Genomic DNA, 10,909 nt, shown 5'->3' on the forward strand with positions numbered 1-10,909 from the left:
ATATGCTGACTCTGTAAACCACTTAGAGAGGGCTGAATGCCCTATGAAGCAGTATATGTCTAACTGCTATTGCTATTGCTATTAATGAATTAATTAGTGCTAATATTTGAATTTGAATTTGAATTTACTTTATTTGTATGCCGCCCTTTTCCCTGAAAGGGACTCAGGGCGGCTCACAATTCAAGGGAGGGGAAAAACAACAAAATTACAAAATATAAAGACATACACAGTTTAAAAAACACAACAATCATACCATTCGGAGTGGGGCTGCAAGTCTTTAGCCCCAGGCCTGTCGGAACAGCCAGATCTTAAGGGCTATGCGGAAGGCCAGGAGGGTGGTGAGGGTACAAATCTCCATGGGGAGTTGTGAGGTGAGGAATCCTGAGAGTTGGGTTGTCTGGCCAGTTTTGGGGAAAGCTAGACAGGTCCATATCGATGTCCGTGGATCATTTCTGTGGTCAAGCAAAACTCCAGAGTGGCAGCAGAGCCAGGAAGGTCCCAATTGACGGATATTAAAGTTTCCTGGGTGGGTGATTGTTCAGCCCCAGTGAAAGGAAGACCACTGCATCTTGGAAGAATCTCCCAATTCTTCTAGGAATGAGGATTTTTCTCTCTGCGTCCATTGATTCTGCTTTCTGTAACTTGCACCAGTTTTGCCCTCTGGAATGAGAGAGAACAGGTCTTCGTGGATTCTAAGTGTTTGAAGAAGGAAGAAAGACAACTCGGGGGGAATTTTAGCTGAAAGCAATCATAATCTTTAAAGCCATCTGAACTCTGATAGGGGACCTACAAAAGGAAAGAAAATGACCACTGGGTGGAAACAAGTGTCAGAGGAGCCGAGAAAAAAACAAAACAGTAACCGAAGGGTCAGGCAAGAATGGAAGGTTTAAACTTCTCTAGGAGAATTTGCAACAAGGTGGTTAGAAGCTTCTGCTCTAAGTCAACCAAAAAGAGAAGAACAGAGATGGACCATCTAAAAAAGCCAACAGAGTCTTAAGCTGCACTAACAGAGGGATAGAGTCAAGATCATGTGAAGTGTTAGTACCGCATTATAAATATCTTGCTAAGGCCACACTTGGAATTCTGCATCCAGCTTTGGTCCCCACGCTATAAAAAGGATGTGGAGACTGTAGAAAGAGTGTAGAGAAGAGCAACCGAGATGATGAGGGGGACTGGAGGCTCAAACACATTAAGGAATTGGGTTATGTCTAGTCCAGTGAAAAGAAGGACCAGGGGGACACAATAGAGATCTTGCAATATTTGAGGTGCTGCCACAATGAAAAGGGGGTCATTCTATTCTCTAAGGCAGTGTTTCTCAACCTTGGCAACTTGAAGATGTCCGGACTTCAACTCCCAGAATTCCCCAGCCAGCATTCGCTGGCTGGGGAATTCTGGGAGTTGAAGTCCGGACATCTTCAAGTTGCCAAGGTTGAGAAACACTGCTCTAAGGGACCTGAAGGCAAGACAAGAAGAAATGGATGGAAACTAACCAAAGACAGAAGCAACCTAGAAATAAGAAGACATTTCCTCACAGGGAAAATGATTAACCAGAGGAACAGTGTGCCTCCATAAATTGTGGGTGCCTTAACACTGAAAGTTTTTAAAAAAGATTGGACAGCCATTTGTCTGAAATGGTAGAGAGTATCCTGCTTGAGCAGGGGGTTGAACTAGAAGACCTCCCTCCCTCCCTCCCTCCCTCCCTCCCTCCCTCCCTCCTTCCTTCCTTCCTTCCTTCCTTCCTTCCTTCCTTCCTTCTCCTGCCTTCCCTCTCCATATTCAGGCAATGAAGTTACTGGTGACTTAGGAACAGGTGGCAGTCAAAGGAGATTGAGCGTGGACCACTGTAATGACACGTGTGTAAAACAGAGAAATACCTGCATGCATGAATAGCCTTCATATATATATAATGTTTTTCCTGCCATTCTGTTTTCTTCTCTGCTTCTCTTCTATTTCTGTCCTGTTTAGCTAAGGACAGGAAATCTCTCTGCTTCGCCTCATTGCCTAGACCATCCACGTGAAGCCATCGGGGAGTAGGAAGGCCTCTGTGTCCATCCCAGACTTAACTCTGTAGTAAACCCTTTGTAGTGACTGAGTGTCAGGGATTTCTGGCTCAGAGAGAGGCATTCCCTGTGCATTCTCTCTGGAAAGCCACATTGGGGAATGATGCGCTTCCTCTCAGCCTCCTCTGGCATGAGGGGGGGGGGACACGGGTCAAGGTGGGGAGGAAAACCCCCCAAAGGGGCAGAAAAAAGACACCTAAGACCAAGATTGCAGCTGGTATCAAAGCTTTATTGCAGAACCGAAGGAATGAGCCCAGGGTGGGGTTTGGGGGGAGGGTCTCCAGGGTGGTCCAGGGCAGAAGGAGGATCTTTGGGTCAAGGTCGAACAGTAGTTCCAATTATGGTGGGTCTCCCCGTTGCTGATCCTGTAAAAACAAACATTCAGATGTGATCTTTCTGCCCAGAAGGGTCTCTGGTGCTTCCCCCTGCCTCATCTTACAACCACGGAGACCCAAAGCTGAAATCGGGAGGAATGGCCCGATTGGGGAAGCCAGGAAACAATGGGGCAGCCTCCCCTCTGGAGTTATGGGGCCGCGTCACTGGGGGTTTCAAGCAGAATACAGGGTAACAAAATTGGAAGGGGCCTCCGAGATCTTCTAGTCCAACCCCCTGCTCAAGCAGGAAACCCTATTCCACTTGAGTCCCTTGCTGTCCAGTCTCTTTTTGAAAGCATTCACTGATGGAGCACCCATCGCTTCTGGTGGCAAGCTGTTCCACTGGCTAATTGTTCTCACGGTCAGAAAGTTTCTCCTTAGTTCTAAGTTGCTTCTTTCTTCGTTCAGTTCCCATCTTCTCCAGCGCAGTGCCCAGCAACAGCTGAACTGGGGGGCGGGCGGGGGGGGCACCAATGGTGATTCAGGAGGAGAAGAAGTCAGGAGGGGCGACATAGAGGCTCAGACTCGAACCTTCCACTGGTTTTTGTGGAGATCTATCAGGAAGAAGACTCCGCCCACCAAGGTTTCCTCCCTTTTTTTACATCAGGTCCACCTTTGATGGACACCAGGAGAGCCTGAAGCCCCCAGAGGGACCTTCAAGTGCCCAGACCATGTCTGACCCCACATCTCACCCTGAGCTGGTGAGATTTGAACCGCTGAACTGCAGATAACAGTCAGCTGAAGTAGCCTGCAGTACTGCACTCTACCCACTGCGCCACCTCGGCTCTACCTCACATAATTGGGACAAAACTCCCCCCTCCCCCCAAAATAATTGCCTACTCAAAAATAAAACAACTAAGCTCAGAGAGCACCAGGGACTACGTAGTCTTTCTTTCTTTCTTTCTTTCTTTCTTTCTTTCTTTCTTTCTTTCTTTCTTTCTTTCTTTCTTTCTTTCTTTCTTCCTTCCTTCCTTCCTTCCTTTCTTCCTTCCTTCCTTTCTTTCTTTCTCCTATTCTCTGCAAACCCCACTCTCTTCTAGCACTGATGTCATTCCTAGTTGGGTCATGAAACATCTGCATCAAAATAATCCTCCCCCCCCCTCCTCCTCCTCCTCTCTGCGAACTCCACTGCCTTCTAGTACTGATGATGTTGCCTACTTCGGTCATGAAATGCCTGCAAGAAAATAACCCCACTCAGAGAACACCAGGGACTGCTCTCCCCTTCTTCTCTTTCTCCTTCTCCTCCCCCTCTCCTCCCCCTCCTCCAAGCTCAGAGAGCACCTGAAATTCCACAGTTCAAGCAGAGCGACACAGATTCCCTTCTACGGAATCCATCATAGCCTGTTGTGAGAACCAGGATGCTTCATTAACCCATCTTATGCTTAACGTTAAGAGAAGGCAGTTCTCATTCTATCAAGGGGTCACCCAGCAACTCCTTCCCTACTCACCAAGACAGGTGTTGTGGCATTCCTCTCTGGTCTTAAACCTGTTGGCATTGCCCTTGCATCCACCATAAATAAACTGCTGGCAGCTATTTAAAGTCGAGTTGTAGTAGAAGCGAACGTGGTAACCTTTACATGGTCCAGGCAGAGCAGGAAGATAACAAAAGCCTGTGAAATATGGAGGGGGGGGGGAATGTTTAGGTTTAGGTTTATTAGATTTATATGCCGCCTTTTCTCCCAAGGACTCAGAGCAGCGTACAACATTAAAAGAAACACATAATACAAAAGTTTAAAAAAAATTAAATAGAATATCCCAAACCCAATTAAATTGACAAAAAAAAATCAAATTAAAATTAACAATAATCAATAATTTATTTTGTTTTGTTCAGGCCAGGCTGGCTTGCTGGAAAAGCCAACGTTTTAGGGCGCGTCGGAAGGACCAGAGTTCGGGGATTATGCGAAGCTCCGGGGGCAGCTCATTCCGGAGGGAAGGGGCTCCCACAGAGAAGGCTCTCCCCCTGGGGGTCGCTAGCCGACACTGTCTGGCTGACGGCAACCTGAGGAGGCCAACTCTGTGGGATCGCCCTGGACGATGGGAGGCTACCGGTGGCAATAGGTGGTCTCGCAGGTACCCTGGGCCTAAGCCATGGAGCACTTTAAATGTCATAATTAGTACCTTGAATCGCACCCGGAAGACAACCGGCAACTAGTGCAGGCCGCCTAAAGGGGGCGTAACATGGGGGCACCTGGGTGCCCCCATGACAACCCCCGCAGCCGCATTCTGGACCAGCTGAAGCCTCCGGGTGCTCTTCAAGGGCAGCCCCATGTAGAGACCGTTGCAGTAGTCCAGGCGAGAAAGGACGAGGGCAGGAGTGACTGTGCACAGAGCATCCCGATCCAGGAAGGGGCTCAACTGACGTACCAGGCGAACCTGGTAAAAGGCCCCCCTGGTCACGGCCGTCAGATGTTCTTCTAAACTAAGCCATGTATCCAGGAGGACGCCCAGATTGCGGGCCGTCTCCGAATGTAATTTGATTAGCTAGCACACGAGTCTTTACTGCCACTCCCCAACCTTCTGCCCTCCTAGCATGCTCTTGAAAAGGACCTTTTAAACAGTCAACTACCATCTCCAGAATAGCAATAGCAATAGCAGTTAGACTTATATGCCGCTTCATAGGGCTTTCAGCCCTCTCTAAGCGGTTTACAGAGTCAGCATATTGCCCCCAACAACAATCCGGGTCCTCATTTTACCCACCTCGGAAGGATGGAAGGCTGAGTCAACCCTGAGCCGGTGAGATTTGAACAGCCGAACTGCTGAACTGCAGTCAGCTGAAGTGGCCTGCAGTGCTGCATTTAACCACTGCGTCATCTCGGCTCCAGAACCTCCACAGAAGAAGCCCCACCAAGCCAGAAGTTCTAGACTGGGAGTCTCTGTTTTCCCTTCCCTGGGGGAGAACTCTGACCACTTCAGCCCCTCCCTGCCAAGAGTCCTGAGACCTTTCTGAAAGCTCACTTGGACGGTCCTGGCCGGAGACGGGGCCTCAGCTCTGCCCAGAGGGTGAGGAGTCCCAGCAGGAGAAGAAGACCTCCAGAAGACATGGTGAAGCTCTCTGTCCCACACTTGGGCTGCTGGCTCTATTTATTCTCCCCGCTGGGAATTTCACACCTCCAGATCCAGGAATCAGGATGGCTTAATGAGCGAGAATCCAAATTATTTCCTCTTTCACAAGATGGGCGAACAATAAATGGGGAATCTGAGAATCTGGAATGTGGATATGTGGTCCCTTTGGGGAAGGCCAGGCAGGGCCCTGTTGTCCTGTTCCCTGTTATCACATCTTCCTGAATGTGATCGTTTAGCATTCCCTTTTGCAAATAAAATGGGATCCATTGGAAATCAATCAATCAGACTAAAGCTGGAAGGGTCCTTGGAGGCCTTCTAGTCTAACCTCCTGCTCAAGCAGGAGACCTTTTACCATTTCAGTGATGAAGCCCCCATGAGATTTGAAGGAAAACGGTTTCTCACTGGAGTTTGCTGGGTGTAGTGTTTTTTCTAAATCGAGAAAGGTTCAGGCAGGGTTGCCCCCTATCCCCATTACTGTTTATCCTAACTCTGGAATTATTGTTGAACAAAATACGGGGCTCAGATGATTTACAGGGAATCAAGATTAGGCATCAAGAATATATAGAGTACGTGCTTTCACGGATGACTTGGTTATAACATTAACCCAACCACAGGAATCTAGTAAGGTTTTAATGAAGATGATTAATCAATATGGCCAAGTGTCCGGATTTAAAATAAATGTAGGGAAAACAAAGATGCTAGTTACAAATATGAACATTAAACAAAGGGAAGAATTAGAAGGAATGACAGGATGTGGAAAAGTTAAAAAGGTTAAATATTTAGGAGTCTATATTTCAACCTCAAATGGGAATATATCTATATCTATCTATCTATCTATCTATCTATCTATCTATCTATCTATCTATCTATCTATCTATCTATCAATCAATATAAATATAAATATAAATATAAATATAAATATAAATATAAATATAAATATAAATATTATAAGCCACTAGGGCGCAGCATACAGACAGAGATGAAAAATTTGGAAAAATTATCTTTGCTGGGAAGGATAGCAGCAGTGAAAATGAATGTCCTATCTAAGTTTTTATTTCTTTTTTAAATGATACCAATACTTTAAAAAGATGCAAATTTGCTAGAATGGCAGAAGGGCATTAATAAATTTGTATGGGCAGGGAAGAAGCCGAGAATAAAACTAAAAATAATGCAAGATGTTTGTGAGAGAGGAGGTTTGAAATTACCAAATTTATAACTATATTATGAAGCAGTAGTTTTATCGGTAATCAGTGACTGGATTAATTTAACAGATGATAGAATACTTAATATCGAAGGGCATGATTTGGAATATGGTTGGCATGCTTGCTATATGTCAAAAAGGTAGATAAGAACTTTAAAAGTCATATTTTAAGGAATGCTCCACTGCGGGTCTGGAAAAAGTATCAATACAAATTAAAGAGCTGAGGTGGCGCAGTGGTTAAAGTGCAGCACTGCAGGCTACTTCAGCTGACTGCGGTTCAGCAGTTCGGCTGTTCAAATCTCACCGGCTCAGGTTGACTCAGCCTTCCATCCTTCTGAGGTGGGTAAAATGAGGACCCGGACTGTGGGGGCGATATGCTGACTCTGTAAACTGCTTAGAGCGGGCTGATAGCCCCTATGAAGCGGTATATAAGTCTCACTGCTGTTGCTGTACTGCTGTAAATGACAAGATACCCATGTGGGCAATTCCTAGACATGCAATGGAAAACATATACATAGTACAAAACAGGATGTAATTACATACAGACAGCTTCTTACCTTAGAAAGAGAATGTATTACAATTAAACCCTTGAATGTACTAAAAGAGGAAAAGGTAATTCAACATGGTTTCAGTATGGGCAGTTACAGGCCAGATGGAAAAGAGATCAAAAAATCGGTTTTACGCAAAATGAGGATAATTTACTAAAACAAATTAGAGATCAAAGTCCAATGCATATAAAGAGACTATATAATGCATTAATAGAAATGGATTCGGAACAGAATTTGTTAAAGACTGTATGATTAAAGTGGGCCCAAAATTTTGAAGAACCAATAATGTTGGATACATGGGAAAAGATCTGGGTAAGAAATGTAATAGCAGTAATAGCAGTAATAGCAGTAGACTTATATACCGCTTCATAGGCCTTTCAGGCCTCTCTAAGCGGTTTACAGAGAGTCAGCATATTGCCCCCAACAATCTGGGTCCTCATTTTACCCACCTCGGAAGGATGGAAGGCTGAGTCAACCCTGAGCCGGTGAGATTTGAACCGCTGACCTGCTGATCTAGCAGTAGCCTGCAGTGCTGCATTTAACCACTGCGCCACCTTGGCTGTAAAGTTTACACAAGCTCAAATTTTGAGAGAAAACTTTTATAAGATGTTTTATAGATGGCATTTAGATCCTAAAAAACTGGCCTCTATGTATCCGAATTTACAACCTAAATGCTGGAGATGTGGTTCTCTCGATGCTACATACTTTCATATATGGTGGACTTGTAAAAAGGTAAAAGCATTTTGGATAAAATATGGGATATTATGCAAAAAGTTCTTTAAAAAAAGGATAAAGTTTACCCCTCAGTTATTTTTGTTAGGTATAATTACTGATTGAACAGTTATAGAGATTAACCTGATTTTGCATTTAATAACTGGAGCTATATTGTTGGTGGAGCAATACTGGAAGAAGGAAGATTTGCCTACTATTCAAGAATGGACATTGAAAGTAACAAACCTAGCAGAGATGGCTAAAATATCTGCATATCTCAAGGACATTCAAACGAGAGATATAAACTGGAGTGGAGAAGATGGATTGACTATACTCAAAATAAATACGGGACAAAGAAATTCCAGATAGTTTATGACTGAAGAAACAAGGAATGATATAATCTGTTTAGGGTTAGCCTAGCAAGGAGGAGTTAAAGCTCAAGTGAAAGATATTATTAACTTTTTTTAAAGTTTATCTTAGAATGTTTTTATTAAAGATTTATACTCTGTATTGGTTCTGGGAAGTTGGGGGGGGGAGAGGTTGGGGGGGGAGGAAAGTACATATTTGTAAAAGTTTGTTTTTCAAAATTTTTCATTTAAAAAAAGAGACTGGGCTGCCGTCTGTCAGAAAGGGTGAAGGGTCTCCTGCTTTTGGGGGGGGGGGTTGGACTACATGACCTCCAAGGTCCCTTCCAACTCTGTGAATCTGTTAAAAAAGGGGGCTTTTTACTGCAGCTGCCAGGGCCCTTGAAGGAGGATCGGTGGGACCAGAGCCTTGCAGGGGGATTTGTGGAGAGAGGAAGGCTGAGAGCAGAGCAAGGATGGCCTCAAATCAGGAGGGACCCTTTGCCTTGGCCAAGGGGAGGGGAGGGCTGAGAGGGGGAGGGGGATTTCCTGAAAAACTGAGGCCAAACACCTGGGCAGGTGGTGCCCCCTGCTGGCAGAGCGAAGGCACTACATGGGTTTCCATTTGGGACCCAAAACAAGTCAAGATAAAATTTACATCATCCGGATTCTATAGATTTATTACATCACCCCGTCCAGGAACTGGCATAGCTCTTCTCTTCCCAACAGCCCTGTGGGGTAGGCTGGGCTGAGAAAGAAGGCTTGCCTGAGGTCAATCCAGATGGCTGGCCAGGTTCCAAGCCCAAAGGTTCGTCTCACAATTACCCCAGCCTTTGTTGGGGTCAAGGTGACCCAGTGACCCAGAGCCAAGGTGGCGCAGTGGTTAAATGCAGCACTGCAGGCTACTGCTAGATCAGCAGGTCAGCGGTTCAAATCTCACCGGCTCAGGGTTGACTCAGCCTTCCATCCTTCCGAGGTGGGTAAAATGAGACCCAGATTGTTGGGGGCAATATGCTGACTCTCTGTAAACCGCTTAGAGAGGCCTGAAAGGCTATGAAGCGGTATATAAGTCTACTGCTATTGCTATTGCTATTGTTCACACAACCCCCTTGGCCTGCTTTCAGTCACCTTCCTTCTCTCCGTCCTTCCTATTCCCCTTCCCTCCCTCCTTCCTTCTCTCTTTCCTTCCTTCTTCCTTATTTCCTTCCTTCTTCCTTTCTTATTTCCTTCCTTCTTCCTCTCCTTCCCTCCCTCCTACCTTCTCTCCTTCCCTCCTTCTTCCTTCCTTCCCTCTTCCTTCCCTCCTCCCTCCCTCCGTCTCTCCTTCCCCCTCCCCTTCCTTCTCTCCTTCCTTTCTTCTTCCTTCCTTCTCTCCTTCCTTCCCTCCTCCCACTCTCCCTCCTTCCTTCTCTCCTTCCCTCCTTCCTTCCTTCCATCCTTCCCCCTGCCTCCCTCTTTCTTTCATTCTTTCTTTCTTTCTTTCTTTCTTTCCTTCCTTCCTTCCTTCTTCCTTCCCACCTCCCTTTCTCCTTCCTTCCTTCTTCCTTCCTTGATCCCTCCTCCCTTCCTTCTTCCTTTTCTCCTTCCTTCCTCCCTCTCTCCCTCTTTCTTTCTTTCTTCCTTCCTTCCTTCCATCCTTCTTCCTTCCTTCCTCCTTCCTTCCCTCCTCCCTCCCTCCTCCCTCCTCTCCTTCCCTACCTCCCTCCTTCCTTCTCTCCTTCCTTCTTCCTCTCCCTCCCTCCTCCTTCTCTCTTTCCCTCCTTCTTTCTTTCTTCCTTTCTTCCTTCCTTCCTTCTTCCTCCTTCCTTCCCTCCTCCCTCCCTCCTTCCTTCTTTCCTTCCCTCCCTCCTTCCTTCCTTGATCCCTCCCTCCTTCCTTCTCTCCTTCCTTCCTTCTTCCCTTCCCTCCCTCCCTCCTTCCTTCTCTCCTTCCTTCCTTCTTCCTTCCTTCTCCCCCTTCCTTCTTCCTCCCTCCTACTGTTCTGTTTAGCTAAGGATAGGAAATCTGTCTACTTTGCCTCATTGCCTCATTGGTTTATGGTTTATGGTTTATTAGATTTATATGCCACCCATCGCCCAGGACTCAGGGCGGCGTACAACATTTAAAAGAAACACATAATACAAAAGTTTAAAAAAAAAATTAAATAGAATATCCCAAACCCAATTAAAATTGACAAAAAAAAATTCAAATTAAAATTAACAATGATCAATAATTTATTTTGTTTTGTTCAGGCCAGGCCGGCTTGCTGGAAAAGCCAACTTTTTAGGGCGCGTCAGAAGGACCGGAGATTCGGGGATTATGCGAAGCTCCGGGGGCAGCTCATTCCAGAGGGAGGGGGCTCCCACAGAGAAGGCTCTCCCCCTGGGGGTCGCTAGCCGACACTGTCTGGCCGACGGCAACCTGAGGAGGCCAACTCTGTGGGATCGCACTGGACGGTGGGAGGCTACCGGTGGCAGTAGGTGGTCTCGCAGGTATCCTGAGCCGAAGCCACGGAGCGCTTTAAAGGCCATAATGAGTACCTTGAATTGCACCCGGAAGACAACCGGCAACCAGTACAGGCCGCCTAAAAGGGGTGTAACATGGGAGCACCTAGGTACCCCCATGATAA

The 10,909-nt window shown here is 46.2% G+C and overlaps 1 pseudogene; it reads right to left on the bottom strand.

The window, feature by feature from the left end:
* Window positions 1-3,704: 3,704 nt before the first annotated feature.
* Window positions 3,705-5,475, bottom strand: LOC106545801 (kunitz/BPTI-like toxin pseudogene; annotated as a pseudogene).
* Window positions 5,476-10,909: the final 5,434 nt, after the last annotated feature.

Source organism: Thamnophis sirtalis, unplaced genomic scaffold, assembly GCF_051295495.1.
Source record: "Thamnophis sirtalis isolate CommonGarterSnake01/CBP01778 unplaced genomic scaffold, rThaSir2_p1.2 scaffold_7, whole genome shotgun sequence".
NCBI lineage: Eukaryota > Metazoa > Chordata > Lepidosauria > Squamata > Natricidae > Thamnophis > Thamnophis sirtalis.